The sequence below is a fragment of the Denticeps clupeoides genome, chromosome 18 (assembly GCF_900700375.1).
Source record: "Denticeps clupeoides chromosome 18, fDenClu1.1, whole genome shotgun sequence".
Taxonomy (NCBI): Eukaryota; Metazoa; Chordata; class Actinopteri; order Clupeiformes; family Denticipitidae; genus Denticeps; species Denticeps clupeoides.
The window spans coordinates 9,125,041-9,142,007 of NC_041724.1; the positions used below are offsets into that span (position 1 = coordinate 9,125,041).

Below are 16,967 nucleotides of genomic sequence, written 5' to 3' on the forward strand. Positions count from 1 at the left end.
CTAAATCCTCTACCATATTTCATGGCTCTGTTGTGGGTTAATCGCTTGTTTCATACCACGTGGAGAAATGTTCAGCCGTTTTCCCCCGTGATGCCGACCGCAATCATCTGATGTCAGTCAGGGCGGAAACTGAGAACCAATCCACTCAGTCATACGCCTCATACGCTGCCAAAAACGGAGCGCTGGCACGGGCCCATCTTAGCAGTTGTTTTGTAGGCGACATTTTACTATTTTCATGGTTTTTATTATTTGCTGCTTGTTTTATAATGAACCATTTGCAGCCCACCCCCTCCAAAGAAAAACAGTGGATCACACGTATCGTCGTCGAGTTGTTGCATATGAGTGCACTGTGTGCCAACGATAAGGCCTGGTTGTGTTTGTCTTAACATGCTGTAATTTTACTGAAGATTTATATCCAAGTTTATATATATATACGCACACACACACACACACACACACACGTGTGTGTGTGTGTATGTGTGTGTGTGTGTGTGTGTGTGTGTGTGTGTGTATATATATATATATATATATATATAAACTTGAATTGTCCGGCATTGACACACCGTAAGAAAAAGTGGTGCAAAACGTCAGGTGACATACGACGATCTTGCGCACTTTAGAGCTCAAGACCCGTCCTTTTGACTTTCTGTAAGTGTTCATACTTGGATTTCAGTTTAACATGCTCGGCCAGTGTGGCGGTAACAATGGCAACTGCGCTCAAGTGAAATGAAAGTGAAGCGATTGTCATTGTGAGACACTGCAGCACAGCACACGGTGACACAACAAATGTGTCCTCTGCTTTTAACCATCACCCTTGGTGAGCAGTGGGCAGCCATGACAGGCGCCCGGGGAGCAGCGTGTGGGGACGGCGCTTTGCTCAGTGGCACCTTGGCGACTCCGGATTCGAACCGGCAACCTTTTTACGGGTCCGTTTCCTGGGCATAACAGATGAAGAAGGCCTGGGTTCAAATTATTTCCGTCCATTACACCCTCCCATCACCACTAAAAATTCTTGATGATCTGAAGTGATGTTTGCGCATGTGTCATATTGTCATGTGTTGGTTTTTATAATCTATCATTTTTATAATCTCCCATTTTAAAATCTAATAAAAAAAAAAAATATGACAGTGTTCTGCATAACAGAAATAATTACATTTTAAAAAAAAGATTCTCTTCTTCATGATACGGAGAACTACCACATAGTAACTTCTTGTTTTGTCCACTTATGTAAATCAGAGGACGCCTGACCTTAGGCCTCATGACCAGCACATCGTGGGCATTAAGCGGGTAAGGAAGGTTGAAGGTTACCCAAGGGTTCCCCAAAGGTTCCACTGAGGTTGAAGAATGCATTTTTATATCCTGGTTGGTTACAGGATAAAGTTTTGGTAATTTTCTTCCTGCTGCGGATCGACCCCACCTTCTCAATGCTGCCTTTTGTCTTTGTCGGAGAATGAGCCATTTCTAATCATATTCTTCATTTGCTGCCGCTGCACATTAATTTAGGCTGCTCGCTGGAAGGCATTGTGTGGCATGAAATAAAGATTATCCGGCATGTTTTTTTTTTCTGGTCGGGGCCGGGTGCTCGGTTCAGGTCCCAGGCCGCAGAAGCCGACAGCGTTCATCGCTGGCATTCAATCCAATTGATAAAGCAAACTGTGCGTGAGTGAGGACCGATAGGGCGCCTGTGGTGAGGCGCTCCCCAGAATGTGATGAGAGAAAACAATGCGGCGCCGACGCGGCCCTGCGGCCAGGTAAACCCACCCCGACCCAAATCACTTTCCACAAAGGGCTCCACGGAGCCAAGCTTTTGTAGGTTTTTATTAAAATCTTCCTTCCGCCATCGGCGCGGGGGGCTTTGTGTCTGCTGGAGAGGACAAAAAAAAAACAGACAAACGAGCAAAAGTCAATATTACAAAAACGCTTCGAGTTTCGAACCCCCGGCTCTCGCGCTGCACGGACAAGTCCCCCGCTCCGGAATTAATTATATGTGCTAACGTGCGTTAACGAAGCATAATGTTGCCGTAGTGGTCGGCGAAAGTGCGGCAGTTACCGATACCCGCTCTGCTGTGCAAGCCATCGCCTCACCATCTTAATGGCTTCCATATTGATCATATGAGGGGCTGCCATATTTCACGGCAAAGTCAATAGCGCCCCGATGCCAGTTGTTATTGTTTCCTTGTACCAAGCAGTTTCATTAATTCATGAAGTAAAAGGCAGACTCATCACTTATGGATATGTATGGAAATCTCGCCGTTCGTCACAGGCCTTTATCAAACCTGGCCAGACGAGACGAGACCTCCCGAGGGCATGGAGCTCGGGCTCCGAACGGGGTTCGAGCCATTTCCTCCACTCAGCTCACATATTGATGGCATTATGACCAAGACATGCACAGTCATGCCCTTGTGGTGGCAATGATCCAGACGAGGCAACTGCTCATCAATCAAAAAGCCAAGAGTAGCTTTGAAACCTAGACGAAGGCATTTCTCTCTCTGTCTGCCGCGGTGCAGATGTTGGAGGCACTCAGGAATATTATTTTTCATTATTATTATTTGGAAAAAGGAAAGCGCTAAAATGGATAATAAAAAAGGAAACATTTTAAGGCCTCTAATTTTCATACAAACAGCGTACATTTATGGTTTGCTTCACAATCGCCCACACACACGCCCCACAAATTTGTTCAATCAAGACTGATAAAAGAGTCTTAAAAGCAAATTAAAATATAATTATATCAACATGTAGCCAACACTTTGAGAAATTAGCTCTCCTCCCTTTGAGCACAATTTCAGTCCTGCTCTGATACGAAGCATATGGTCGGATTTTCATGGATACAGTCAATTTAGTCTCTTATTTTCCTTTCATTCTTATCCTGTAATTAAAAAGCATGACGGCTGGATCAATTTTCAATAACAGTTTTAATGCAGGTAGCTGGGGATCTTCGCTCGGTCAGAAACGACCGCTGCCGTGTCGGTACGTGGAAATGCGGCCTGCCAGAGCTGATGACCATCCATCTGCTGTGTGACCTGAATCCAGGGCAACATCTGTGAAAAACAGGGCTGTTTATTGCTCCCATACAAACGCTCTCGCTATCACACACACACAACACACACACACACACACACACTGGACTGTGGATGTTGCTGCCATCCACTGACTGAAGCCAATGTTTCTGTACATTACCAGGGTGATATAAGTGTTAACTGTCTCGTACATTTTGTCTTTGACATTTGCAGAGAAGGCACTGTTGAACATGACATTTGGATTTTGCTTGTGCGTTAGGGATACAAAAAAACAAAAAAAAAAATTTCCCATCTCACCAAGAACAAATGTAATGTAGCAGACAGGAAATAAGAGTTGGAAACAGAAAACAGGAAGAAAGCATCATCTATGTTTTCTTCCTCTTGCATGAAAGGAACTTTAAAGCCCGCTCATCTTGGACACCAGAAGGCAGCATAGGCCGCTTATTTTGGTGATCTTTAAAAAAATGGTGCGTGCATTAATTAATACATGTTCACTGGCAGCATCCTTCATTGTTTTGATTCATCAACTCATTTAGGGGTCTTAGTTCAATTTTATGTAAAGCTTCTTCTTCTTATGATGATAATGATAGTGTGCAGAGTAGTCATGAAGAGAGTCTGATTCATCGAACGTGCTTTATTCTTATTCTCCATCTTCATAGCCTGCAGAGCGTTGGTGGGTCAGAACCTTTTACAGGTAGTATGGAGTAGGCCAGGTTTTTCTTTTTCCATCACCACAGACTTTACCCACTACTCAACACTACTCACTAACTCACTCTTTCACTCTCTTTCATAATTACTTAGTCCTGTTACTCAGGGTCGCGGCTGCCACAGCCCATCCTGGGACACTGGGACACAGCCCATCCCACCACAGGGCTGACACACACGCACACACACACCATTCACTCAAACACTCACACTTTCAGACAATTTATAGTTGCTAATTCACCTAGTTTACATGGCTTTGGATGAGAAAAGAGAGAACCCGGAGGAATCCCGAATGCCATGTGAACTCCGCACACACACATCAATAATAACATTAATCAACAAAGTCCTTAAAAAGTTCTATACTTAGTTCAGTATTCTTTCACTTTTTAATTTTTTTTTTCAATCAATAAATTATCACACACGCAGGCTCTTTTCACATTTCTGCTTCCTAACAGAATCTCCTGCGTTGACCTCACTCAGGTCCTCTCTCACCACGGCCTGTCTAAATATTCATGCTGCAGCAGGGGAAACGGGTTCCGGCTGAAAGAGTACGTGCTTATTCTACATGTCACAGGGTTAATACACACTTCTCCTGGTGTATGAGTGGAAGTATACACAGTTTAATGACTCGGCCTGAATTATGTATAGATCTGAAAGTTTGTGTGAGTATCAGCAAAGCAAAAAAAGAAATAAATAATAGGCATTTGATTGTTGGAACATTTATTCTAGAAATGATTTAAACAATAGTTTGCGTTGTGCCATTCCCATGCGGCGGGTCAGATGACATACAGAAACAAGCAGCGTTACAAATGCATTTTGGGGGTCAGAATTACATAAACCACATGTTGAAAGGGTAGCAGCTGGGCTTGGCCGCTTTGGGAGTCGAAGGGAGTATGAATTTACATTTTTTTCCCATTTACATTTTCCAGTTGCCTTTTGGTCAGAGCATGGCCGACGGAGATTGCAAAAGTTCAGCGTATTCATAATTAGCACCTTATTTGCTATGATGAGGGATGAAGACAGCCGTGAGAGCCGCTGGTACATGCGTTAAATATTCATTTTCCACCTCGGTGGACAGGATAAGTAGCGACCTTCACGAAATGTTTTCACAGGTCATGTGTTCCTGGTTAAAACTAGTGCCACTGTAGCGGCCGATAAGATCTCCTCAAAACAAATATATAGGAGGCATAAAGACGGCAGGTACAGTCATGCTTATAGATGTGAATAACCGATGTGGCCAGATGGTATGATTTCAATTAGCTCAGAACTTTGACTGAAATTAGACACAGAAAGTGACTTTTTTTATCTCTACCTTTTTAAAATATCATTTCCTAAAGCCACTGGGTGTTTATAAAGCGCCTGAAAAAGGGCAGAGGGAGACACTGGGTCAACGGCCCAACACGTCTGGCCTGGTAACAACCCATCCAAACGGCCCAGATCTCAAACTAAAAAAAAGGCCCGTCTCGGGATCTAGTGATGGAGGAAGTTCTCTGTTTCTCCCTGATTACTTGTTGGGTGGACCTCTCCGCTTGTTAAAAGGAACCCTTTCAGCATATGGATAATTGGAGGCTTTTAATTGGTGTCAAAAGCCGGCAGTCTGCTTCAGCTTATGGGGCGGCGGAGCTGCCCGGGGTTGTGTGTGAGGTAACAGTGTTAGCCTGGGGAGAGGCACCTGTCCCATTACCACTGAGCAGAAACGAGTGGCCATATGCAGCCGCGGAGAGGCTCCACCGACCTTTAGCGCAGTAGGTAGGACCCAAGGCATTTACAAATGTTTCTCCGTCAGCCACAAACATTAAAACGAGGCAGATGAGCAACCCTGGTTACCTTATTTGGATGGACATGGAAGCAATAGTACTAGTTCAGGGGAAATATGGGACTACGCCAGCACAGCAGGAAGGGTTGATTTCATATGACGTGGTTTGTATCTCACTCCAGGTCTTGTGTTGTGTTCCGAGTATTAGAATATGGCAAAAGCGTTCCACAAAGAACATCCTATCTAGAAGATCACCTGTAGCACAGATTGCTGGAAAGATTAATCTTAATCATAATCATAATATAACCATCACAGAATGCTCTGTACAGGGTTTAGACTAGTCAGATGTAGAATAATCAAAGTGTCCATATTGACCCCTTTCAAACCCTCATCAAATCAAATCACTTTTTTTGTCACATCACATGGCCAATACACAGCTACAATGCCCTTGCATGGCAAGTTTCTCATGCAGCAGTGGTCTGACAAAGAAAAAAAGTATCTATAAATACATGAATGAATAATAAATTGTATGTATGTGAATATGTAGAAACAATTAACAGTAGTGTGGTCTGATGATCTGGTGGTACTAGTACCTACAATGGACACATGAGCATCAACATTGGACTATGGAACATCGGAGGAAGATGATTTCTTTGTGGGGTCCATGTCGCAATGGTTCTAATTCGTCCATTCTAATTCTGGTGGTTTTAATGTTCTGGCTGATGTGGTGGAACACACAAACCATTAGCTCACAAAAGCAGCCAGCAAATTTCTCCTCCAATTATTTTTTAAGGTTGTCAAATAAAAAATAATGAAGCCCATGCATGGCGCAACGTCTGGTTATTCATCGTTCAGGTTCCGTTACCTTGAACAGGAGTTTAACCAAACATGACCGCCCCCCCCTAAAAAAAAAAAAAGAGCAAAAACCGATTACTGGCTTTGAAGTTGAGTGTTGCCCTCTAGCATAAAGACAATCGCCGTGTCACTCAAGGTTGAAAGGTTAATGACAAAATGATTCCGGTGTCATTTCTGGTACCTTCCAAAAGCCTAATTGTCCTCCACGCTTATTGGTTTAAAATGTAGCCCCGTCTGCCTCAGTGGAACCGAGGGACCTCTGATGAGAGGACAATGCGTCAGTGTCCCCGCACTGCTGACGTTCCTTCGCGGCTCGCGAGGACGTTTTGGCGCACTGAGGTACGACGGTGTTGGTATTTGCTGTCCTCGCCATTTCGGCGCCATGCGAGGTGCAAGTCCTGCTCTGCTCTGTCAGCAGCATCACTAGACCATGAACACTGACAGAGGCCTATGGAATGCCGGCCGCGCCGGCCACCGGCTCGTTGGAAACCCAATACAATGACACAGTAGGGCTTTTTTTTTTTTTTTTTTTTTAGCCCCCCCGCCCCATTGCACGCCTAACTGCCTTATCTTCTCCCCTTTTCTCCTGTCCACATTCTTTTGGGTATTTAGCTCAGACCTTTGCCTTTGTCTCTGGCCCTTTCAAAGGGACCCCCAAACCCCCCACCCCCCCGCCTCGTTCCCTTTCTATCCATCTATCCGATTCACTTTTTTTTTTTTTTCTGTGGTTCTCTCACTCTCTCTGTTCTTCCTTTCATGACCCCCACACAACTCCCATTGTCATTCACCTTTCCCCTTTATCTCGCCCTGTTTAGGCTTGGCCTGTTTCAGGGTGCCACCTGTGGCAGTTGTTATGCTGGTAGAGTTGGTAAAACACGACTTGGGAGCTCAGGGCCTACGTGTCTCATGGGGTGACAACAGTGAACCCTCATGGTACTGCTTCCGACTGAAAAAGTCAGTAAAAAGTCTTTTTTTCATTCATTCATTAATATGAAACATGCTTCAAAATAAAATCATTCCATAATTTTAATATGAAGCATGTTTTTGCAGAGCTGCACTTTCGTACCATTTGAAATTTTCTTCCCCTTGGTGGCTTTGGCAAATTGCAGGGGTGTTGAACGGTGCTAAGATTAAAACGGAAGCTAATTTCTCAGCTACTATTTGGCCTCACGTACAAAAAGCTGTTTGCTTGTACCGCGTCCAAAACAGCAATTTCTTCAGCATGCTTATCAACAGGCTTTTGGCACAATAGGAAACGCTAAAGCATCCGGCACAAACGGTGCAATTCACCGACACACTTGATACAGTCGGTAATGACACAATTATCACACAGATCAACCACAATATTGTGGTGTGCTGGGATTGGTTGTGTGAAAAGGTTATATCTGGATGATGAGTGAAGCAAGAATAATTAAATCTGGGTTTTTCTTCAGCAAAATGAAGGCCTCCCTGTATTGATATTCATGGTAAGAGTGTAATTTTAGACTGGGTCATAGGGCCTATATTCCTATGAAATTGATTGATCTGGGTTTTAAAGAGCGGTGACATTTTTGAACGTCTAACAGAGAGCTGAAAGACGAGCAATGCCTTACAGGCATTTCAAAAACGCGGTAAATGAGTGTTGGGTCATTCCGATCTCCATAAACTGTGATCAGAAGTCATTATCTGGCTGATTTGTAAGAAAGTGGTTAGTCTCACAAAATGTCAGTACACTGACAGAAGCCTGAGCTGTGTATTTTTTTTACATAATTTGTGGGAATTAAAAAAATATATTATTATAATCCATTAAAAAGTGAGAAAATGTAATAGTGAAGACAATAGTGAAGACCATTATATCATTATATTTAAGTTAAAAAATACATTACATTCACGTCTAACCGTACACTTTGTTAATTGTATTTCAGTCGTTTTTCCTCCAGAAATTACTCCAAAAACTCTGCCTTATTCTAATTATATTCTGCCAGTTATTTTACATACAATTCACCTATTTTTTTTTACTATTTTACTTGACAAGTGCGCAACCAACAATCCATTTCATATTACCCTGCATGGTTTCGCATGCAGTCTGTTTTTCTGGCTCTGTGGATTTTGATTTTGGGGTTTCCACAACAGGATTTCACTGCCTGGTTGAGATGATTTTTCTCTCCATGAATAAAACTGTTCACCCCTAAAGACCCAGGGAAGGCCTGCAGTCGCAGACTGAGCTGTGGGTGCGACTGGGTGGCCATGGTTGGCTGACTTCCCTCTCGGCTCTGAGGAGAATAGACTTTCCCCCCCTGAAAAGTCTCAGGTGTCTTGGTTGGACGTTAAGTCACCTTGTAATATCACACGCATTTGAGCAGCTGTAGGTCAGCAGTCAGAAAAAGGAAAAGCAGACTGGGAAAAGCAGACTTTAATTATGCAAGAATGTCTTTCAATTGCTTCATTTCCACCACAAATGTAACTCTGCCTTCGTTTAAACACGTAAAATCCCAAGAAAATGGCATTGATTGAATTCTTCCATCTCTATTTCACTGTGCACAAAAAAAAAGATCATAAATAACCTGCACATGTTGGGAGGTAGACATGCTTAAAGGTCAGTAAGGCACAATTTGCTCATCGCCAAGCCTTCAGCTTGATTCAAATCTCCCCAGATTTCCTGCCCTCTCTTCATACATCTTTTATTACAAACATGTTTGAAACGTTCCATGCATTAATAATAATAAAAGTCCCCCCCAAACTGCACAGTGGCATGCATCAGTCATAAATAGTCATAAATGGCTCTGCTGCGTGAATGTAAACGGGTTTTGAAAGAGTTCACAGCGACGTCTTCCCTGTTTTGGTGACGATCCTTTCCGTCAACGTTTCTAAAAGCACTGATTGAATTATGTGGCGTGACTGTATCAGGGGGATGAAACAATGCACAGGGCCTGTTGTCCTCAATTTAAATCAGCCCATAGAGCCAGCTGGTTGCACTTATGCGTAATTTTGGATAAATTAGCTCAGCCCGGTCTTGTTAAATAAACACTTGGGCCATCCAAGCAGTTATGATCAATGATTTTATTACTAGTAGGCGATGAATATTAGCTATAATCTGAAAGCACAGCCATTATTCCTGCTGGCGTTGCTTACGCTAATTAAGAGAACTTGTCAGAAAGATGGAGTGTTTCACATTTCGCAGGTCAGTCTGGCTCAACCTGTTATGACAAGGTATGTTGGACAAATGTGCAAAAGCAAGGGGTCATCATGTATTTATAAACCCTTTCGTTTAAAAGTCGCACTTTTTTGACTGATCAAAGTTAGAAGGCCACTGATAGGGCCATCTAGAGCCCAAAATAAGGATGGACTCATCACGATCAGTTTAAAGTCAACTGACTACCTGCAACCCCGCGGAATGGAAAAAGCCTCATGTCATTCTAATGAAAGGCTTTCTTTAAATGCTCATATGTGCCACATCACCACGTCCCATATGTAAAACCATTTGCAGATTCTTGAACTTTGGAAATTGCACATAATGTCTGTGAGCTGCACAGTTAAAGCTGCAAAACACAAAACCGAAGAAGGACCTGAAGGTTAAAACCTGAAACAAGTAAAGGTGCTTAAAAATAGTCAAAGCCCAATGTTAGGGCTACCAGATGCAAACAGACCAAATGTCGGACAGGTTGCCAGTAAAACGTAGTTTATAGTTTTTTTTAACCCTCTATTTAATTCCACATAACACCAGTTAGACCATAAAGGATAATCGATGGCTCAATGTGATCATACCAATAGAGCCACTAATTCCAGGCCACTGGTCCATACTGTAAGAATTTGTGGCGATGATATCACCAGCCAGTTATTGTCTATCTTGACTGTGCCTATAATAGAGTAAAACTCTAGAATACATCACACATCTTTCACTCACATGTAAATGATCTTTTTATACCAAGAGAACGGTTCTCCACATATCAATTAACGAAAATGATCCAGGGTCTCAGTTATAACTGTTCCGTATGCATACGTTGCGATCTATAGAAAAAGAAATTGACGTCAAAATGTACGCAAATTTTCACACACACTGATCCAGGCGTGGGAAGTTTTTTTTGAAAAAAAAATACAACCGCGAATGGCATTAGCGAGTATATAATAATTCCTCTTAATACACCGTATTTTGGCAAAGTTCGGATCTTGCCTACTTATCATGACTGGAAGAACAGGGAGAAGTTTTACTTATAGTGGTAAATCAAGACAACAAATTACCCAAATGCTTGCTTTGGCAAATGTGTCTTGAGTTGCTTCTTACAGGCTCAGTTGTTGGGGCAGATCCCAGCAATGGGGGAAGAGCGCCTTGGGCCAACAGACTGAAACATACGCTCCCCACGTGTCTTTAGTTTAGTATGAGGAAACGAGAGGGGCTGGCGTTGTAGTGTTACAGTTGGTCCCTGATATATTGGGGGACTTGACTATGTAAAGCTCTGTAAGTGTGAACTAGAGTTTTAAATTGAATCCCGAATTCCACAAGGAGTTTGTGAGAGTGTGTTAATAGCCAGATCGCAGCATTTTGGATCATATGAAGTCAGGACGGATTGGCCTTACTAAGACAGGTAAAGAATAAGATCCAGTAGTCAACTTGTCATGAGTTAAAGACCGTAGATCACCAAACAAATGACCTCAGCTGCCAGAAGCATGAGCATCTGGGGGACTTTGTAAGAGCAGCAGGGCTCAGGGGTGTAGAGGTGTTTAAGACAAGCAGTGGCGGCCTAGCAGTTAAGGAAGCGGCCCCGTAATCAGAAAGTTGCCGGTTCAAATCCCGATCCACACACGCTGCTGCCCGGGCATCTGTCATGGCTGCCCAATGCTCACCAAGGGTGATGGTTGAAAGCAGAGGACACATTTCACTGTGTGCACCGCATGCTGTGCTGCTGTGTATCACATTCACTTCACAAACGAGAGTCAAATTACAAGGAAGGAACCAATCATTTACAAAAAGGGAGCAGGTATAGGGGGGAAAGGGCCTAGAACAGATCCTCAAGAATAAAAGTAATATTCTTCAAACACCCTAAGGGAATATCTTCAAACTTGCTACAAACGTTAACTTAAATTTGGTGGTGAGAGGTCAAGGTCACCGTGAACTTGCATTCTTGTGAACATGATACATCATGAACGCCTTGAGGACTTGAGGCCTAGCTTGCACTTGAGGTTAAGGTCACTGAGGGTGGCTTTTAGTGACACTGAAACCCTCCAGAACAAAAGGTGACTTACGTATCCCAAATTCTTCTGAATGAACCAGGAGGCAGCGGGTTTCTCAGCGGAGGCTTTTCTGTGGAATCTTGTCAGGATAGGATGGTGTATGAAATTCCTTTAAACATGTAAATTTACAACTGATATGAGTATAGACAATGCATCTAGACTGAAATGCAATTATTATTAACGTGAGTGTTTTCCATTTATACACTCATAAGCCAAATAATAACCGAGGTCCGTCTCTGCTCTGTGTGCACAGTTAATCAGCGCTGGGTTCAATACTTTCTGAAATTAAAACGCTCTCTGTCTCTGTGTCCATCTTTTTGATTAGCATTAATAAGCATATCAAAAAGAGGCTCATTTTCCCCCTGCAAACACAGAGCCCACAGCCCAGAAAAATTGTCATGCGAGCCATTTACATAAAATTACTTAAAATGACACCCTCATTAGAGATTATTGAGTTAACCTCTGTGACAGCCATTTTGTTTGATTGGGATGTACAAATGCTCTCTGGAGCGGAGACTGGGCCCTGCTTTTCAAATCTGAAAGTTCAGAGGTGCCGCGGTGGCTGAATACTTATTTTCTTTCAGGAAGCAATTAATACCAGTCCACTGTCAGGGTCATTCTGAAAGCTTTTTTTGGTGTGTGTCAGCCGAAACCGAAAGGGTGGAGATTTTGCATGGTGGAAACTGAAGCCAATGCCCAAGCTTGGTTTCTGGAGAACACTCATGTTGCACGGTCACAGCCCCGTGAGTCGGGGGGGTGCTCCTGCCATCCACGCTCCCCACCAGATGGATGTTCCTCTCTCAGTCGGCTTTTCTAAGGGATTTCTTGATGATGATACCCACACCCAATCCCATCGTTTAATTACGAGGATTAGCAAACTTCAGGCGCATTCAGAGCAGGAAGCAGCTGCCGCCATGGTAATTACAACAAAACCTGACTGTATGAACAGCTGCCTGACATGCTTCTAGAAGTGCGAGCCACAAATAACACTCACAAAAGCGCTGCTTTTTACCTTGCCGTTCATTAATACGCCATGTGTTGTGAAAAGGAATCCATGATCAAGATTTACACTGAAGCTTGTGTCAACAAATGCGCTCGGAGTGTGATGGCCGAACCAAATGAGGGGAACAGAGAAAACATTGTTCTTCTTCCCCCCCACACGCTGTGGTCGCGGCATTGAAACGTTCTGATTACGTATACACTGCCGTTCAAAAGGTCATTTAGAAATGTCTTCATTTTCCATGAAATTAGAACCGAGGTTATAAGAAAATCAACAAGGAGTTGTGACCGACAAAATTAGGAATAATGATATAATCAAACTCACATTTGCTGATGCACCAGACTTTCAACTTTGGCCAGTTTTATCGCTTCTGCATTCAGTGCGACTGTGTTCACATCAGACGAAGATCATTGCAAAATTATCAATTCCAATGGAACTCAAGACTAATTGCTGCTGAAAAATTTCCTCCCAACGTGTATGTAGATATTCCATCCATCAACGGACATTTCCAGCTTCCAGTCATTTACAACATAAACAACGTCTGCACAGGAATTATGATCAATCTAATGATATTTTAGTGGACAAATCCGTTGTTCTCAGAAACAAGGACATTTCTGACTGACTCTAAACTTTAAAAGGGCATTAAAGATTTTTTACACCAAATTATTGTTTGTAATAAGAATTGTATTTTGTCACAAGAAATTAGGTTTCATTAGAAAAACATGCAGAAAGACATTTTTTTTGTCTTTGTTACAACAACATTCTTATGTGACTACCAGGCTGTGCAAGTGTGTATTTATGTGTGTGAGAGTGCGTCGGCGTGTGGGGGGGTTGGGTAAAGGAATACAGTGAGTAATTATGTTTTTGAGGAAGTAATATAAGGATACTTTACAGACACTTTTAAGTTAAGGGAACCTTAAACATGTTGGCCTTCTACCTTACCATCTGAAAAAACAAAAACACAGGCCTGTCATCTCTCTCTCTCTGTCTCTTGAGTCCTCAGTTATCCAGTTTCCCCCCCAGGGCCCAAACCACCTACTGCGAGAATGTGAAACATCACCGCCGGCTGATGGACCGAGTCCCTAAATTAAACCAAAGCCACAACTTCTATAATTCCCCTTTAATTGTCTGGAAGCCCGGCACTCAGGTGTGGAACCATTTTTGCTCCGCCGCCACATTCCACCGGCGCTCCTCGACGGGGGTTCACGTTCTCGGCATCAGAACGGAGTCCGGCCAATGCGGCACCACAAATGGGAGCCATTGTGCATCGGTGGGTCCTCTCCGCTTGGTCTACCATTCGGGCCTGATCTCCAAGATTTATGTATCATTTAACATCTAATGCCCCGAAGTTGACAGAATGCGTCCTCGGCACACTCCATTGAATGACTGCGGCTGCAAGCGTGAAGAATTCGAACCAAAAGACAGGGCCCGTGCCCAAATGTACCTTCTGATCCCTTCTTACTGGCATTATGAGGCTCTTACTGTAGATGTCTATAAATTTGAACTGCACCGCGGGGCTTCGTGTTGACAGTGTGGGCGGAGCAGGAGTGGTGCCGATGTCACACACCGTCTGATTGTCCCCTAAACTCCCACACAGCTGCTCTCATTAGGCTTTTATTACAGCGGCGCAGCCGCAGCTGTGTTGGCATGCCGCTATGCAGGATGCTGCGTGCGAGAAACAAGAGGGACAAGCATCCAAATTGCATTACCGCAGTTGGCAAATTCCACAGCAGAATATTACATTTGCGCCAATCAAATAATATGGTAACCTGAGAGTACCTTGGAGCCGACTGCAAAAAAAAAAAAAAGACTGATTGGTGTGAAGCCGTGGCTGAGAGCTGTGAGGAGTTGGCAACGTCTCAGCCGGGTTTTTTGGGGAGACGGTTCCTCTGGAGTCCATTCATGTTTAATTTGGCCAACAGAACGATCGCAAAAAGCAGCTTAATTAGGCAAATCTTTGATCATTCTTTCTGTCCTCCCATTGGCTGATAACTAGCGAGACGTCTGGGCTCGGTCACAAAAAGGTGGGATTTCTCCCCTCTAATTGTATCATTTAGTTCTTTTATATTAATTGGCCTGTTGAAAGCATGCTGAGATGGTCAGAGGGCTGTGTTTTAATGAGGCTAGGACCGCAGTCAGGCCAACATTATCATCAATGAAATTCAGCAACACAAAAAATGTAAGTGGGGTTGATGAATGATGTCTGAGGAATTGAAATATTGTCATTTTCTATTCATACAACAATAGAATTACAATCCATAATTAATTAAAAGCTTTTAGATATTCTGGGCCAGATTTCTGTAGCATGTCTTCTGGTTTTATCATCTCAGCCCAGACCATCTACCCAAGACAAATGTGCCGACCAGCAGTTTAATGTGAACATTTTGATCACTAGTGATCACTCCCCACATGCTACACCTTATATAGCCCTGCATAAATATACCCTGCTGTGTCACATAAGGACCAGATGGAGGCAACTGACTGTGAACCTGCAAATTACTTGTCATTGAGCAAGGAAACTTAACTATACATGACCTTTGGATTGCATATCATCCCCTTGTGGCCTCCGAAAGCGACACAGAAGGCCAAACAAATGACTTTGAATGAAGGCCAAACAAATGACTGTCACTATGATTAACAGGCTGATTAGATCATTATATAATTCTTGACACAATCCAAGCATTCATATTTTATAACATGGCTAGTAGTTTGTTCTTCTTCTCCCAGCAAAAACATAACTGGTCAGAGTCCATTTCTTGGAGATGGTGACATATTTTCTATTTCATAACTTATATAATGGGGCAGTGGTGGCCTAGTGGTTAAGGAAGCAGTCCCATAATCAGAAGGTTGCCGGTTCAAATCCAGATACACCAAGGTTCCACTGAGGTGCCACTGAGAAAGTCCCCACACACTGCTCCCTGGGCACCTGTCATGGCTCACCAAGGGTGAGCAGCGGGCAGCTCCCTGGCGGTCTAGTGGTTAGGATTCGGCCCTATCACCGCAGTGGCCCGGGTTCAATTCCTGGTCAGGGAAGGTTTGTAAGACTTAAGGGTCCCTGGTGGTCTAGTGGTTAGGATTCTGCGTTTTCACCGCCGCGGCCCGGGTTCGATTCCCGGTCAGGGAAAGTTTGTACATTTGGGGCAGTGGTGGCCTAGCGGCTAAGGAAGCGGCCCTGTAATCGGTCGGTTCGAATCCCGATCCGCCTAGGTGCCACTGAGGTGCCACTGAGCAAAGCACCGTCCCCACACACTGCTCCCCGGGTGCCTGTCATGGCTGCCCACTGCTCACTCAGGGTGAAATGGTTAAATGCAGAGGACACATTTCGTTGTGTCACCGTGCTGTGCGGCAGTGTTTCACAATGACAATCACTTCACTTTCATACATAAGAGTTATGTAATACAGCATATAATCCTTATCACATGATTATCATAAAGTCATATAAAGGTCTGTCGGTGGTGTTATTATCACCTTCCTTCCCTCTCATTATTAAGTTTCTTAAAATACCAGATCAGATTAAAACACTTCTGGTTGACATTATCTAATTTTTCTAATTAGCTCTAGTCTAACATTTCTCCTCCTCCTCATTACCATAGTTTTAATGACCATAATTGCAAATTCATATTTCATCAAGGTATTTGTCTTTTCTCTGTAACAGAGAAAAGATTTGTCTCGTGCTTACCAGATTCTGGGAGATTCCGATTTTTTACTAATAATATTTTACTGAATTTAAAATACCGATTATTGCACATAATACAGCACCAACAGACCATAAAATACATCTGGCGCTCAGTTATCTCCTTTGAAGGCTCTTGCTTCTGTATATTTGAAGGCAAAACAATGGAATCAGATGAACTGTCAGTCACGTTGACAAACTGGGCCTGTGCCTTATCTCAGAGTGGGACGTTTGGACAGCTGAGCAGTCAAGGTTAATGAGTGCGCCGAGCGGCTTTCCCCCGAGAAGGCGGTGGGGCCGGAAGACAGGCTCGCAGGACGGGTGGCGTTTGATAAGTCAGGTGCACTTCCAGAACACTCGCTGACTCTCCTTTATGAGTCAGAGTGACAGATTTAGAACGTACACATGCTCAGTCGCGCTGAAGGCCTGGCATTCGGCCCGTTTTTTTTAGCCCTGCTAACTGATTATCAGTCTGGGACAGACTGTCACTTCCAAGATGGTAACGTGCCTTCTCGTGTCTAATCTGGTAATAGATGCGAGATGCCAGAAATCATTAAATATGTAATTTCCCATTAAAAATGTACACATATTATTTAGCACTTTTTTTGGCCATTGATTTGTTTCATTTTGAGCACATCTATGGTGATGAAAAAGCACGAAGGCCCATTCATTTCAGCTAGTTGACTAATAACGATCTCCCGTGGTCTACCGTCTACTGTCTGTATCTATTGTTTCGTTGTATATGTAGCATCC

At 43.4% G+C, this 16,967-nt stretch overlaps 1 non-coding gene across 1 annotated transcript; it reads left to right on the forward strand.

Annotated features, from left to right (window-relative positions):
- The first annotated feature begins 15,593 nt into the window (after positions 1-15,593).
- trnae-uuc (transfer RNA glutamic acid (anticodon UUC)) lies at positions 15,594-15,665 on the forward strand. Its single transcript has one exon. It is a non-coding gene; the product is annotated as a tRNA-Glu (tRNA).
- Positions 15,666-16,967: the final 1,302 nt, after the last annotated feature.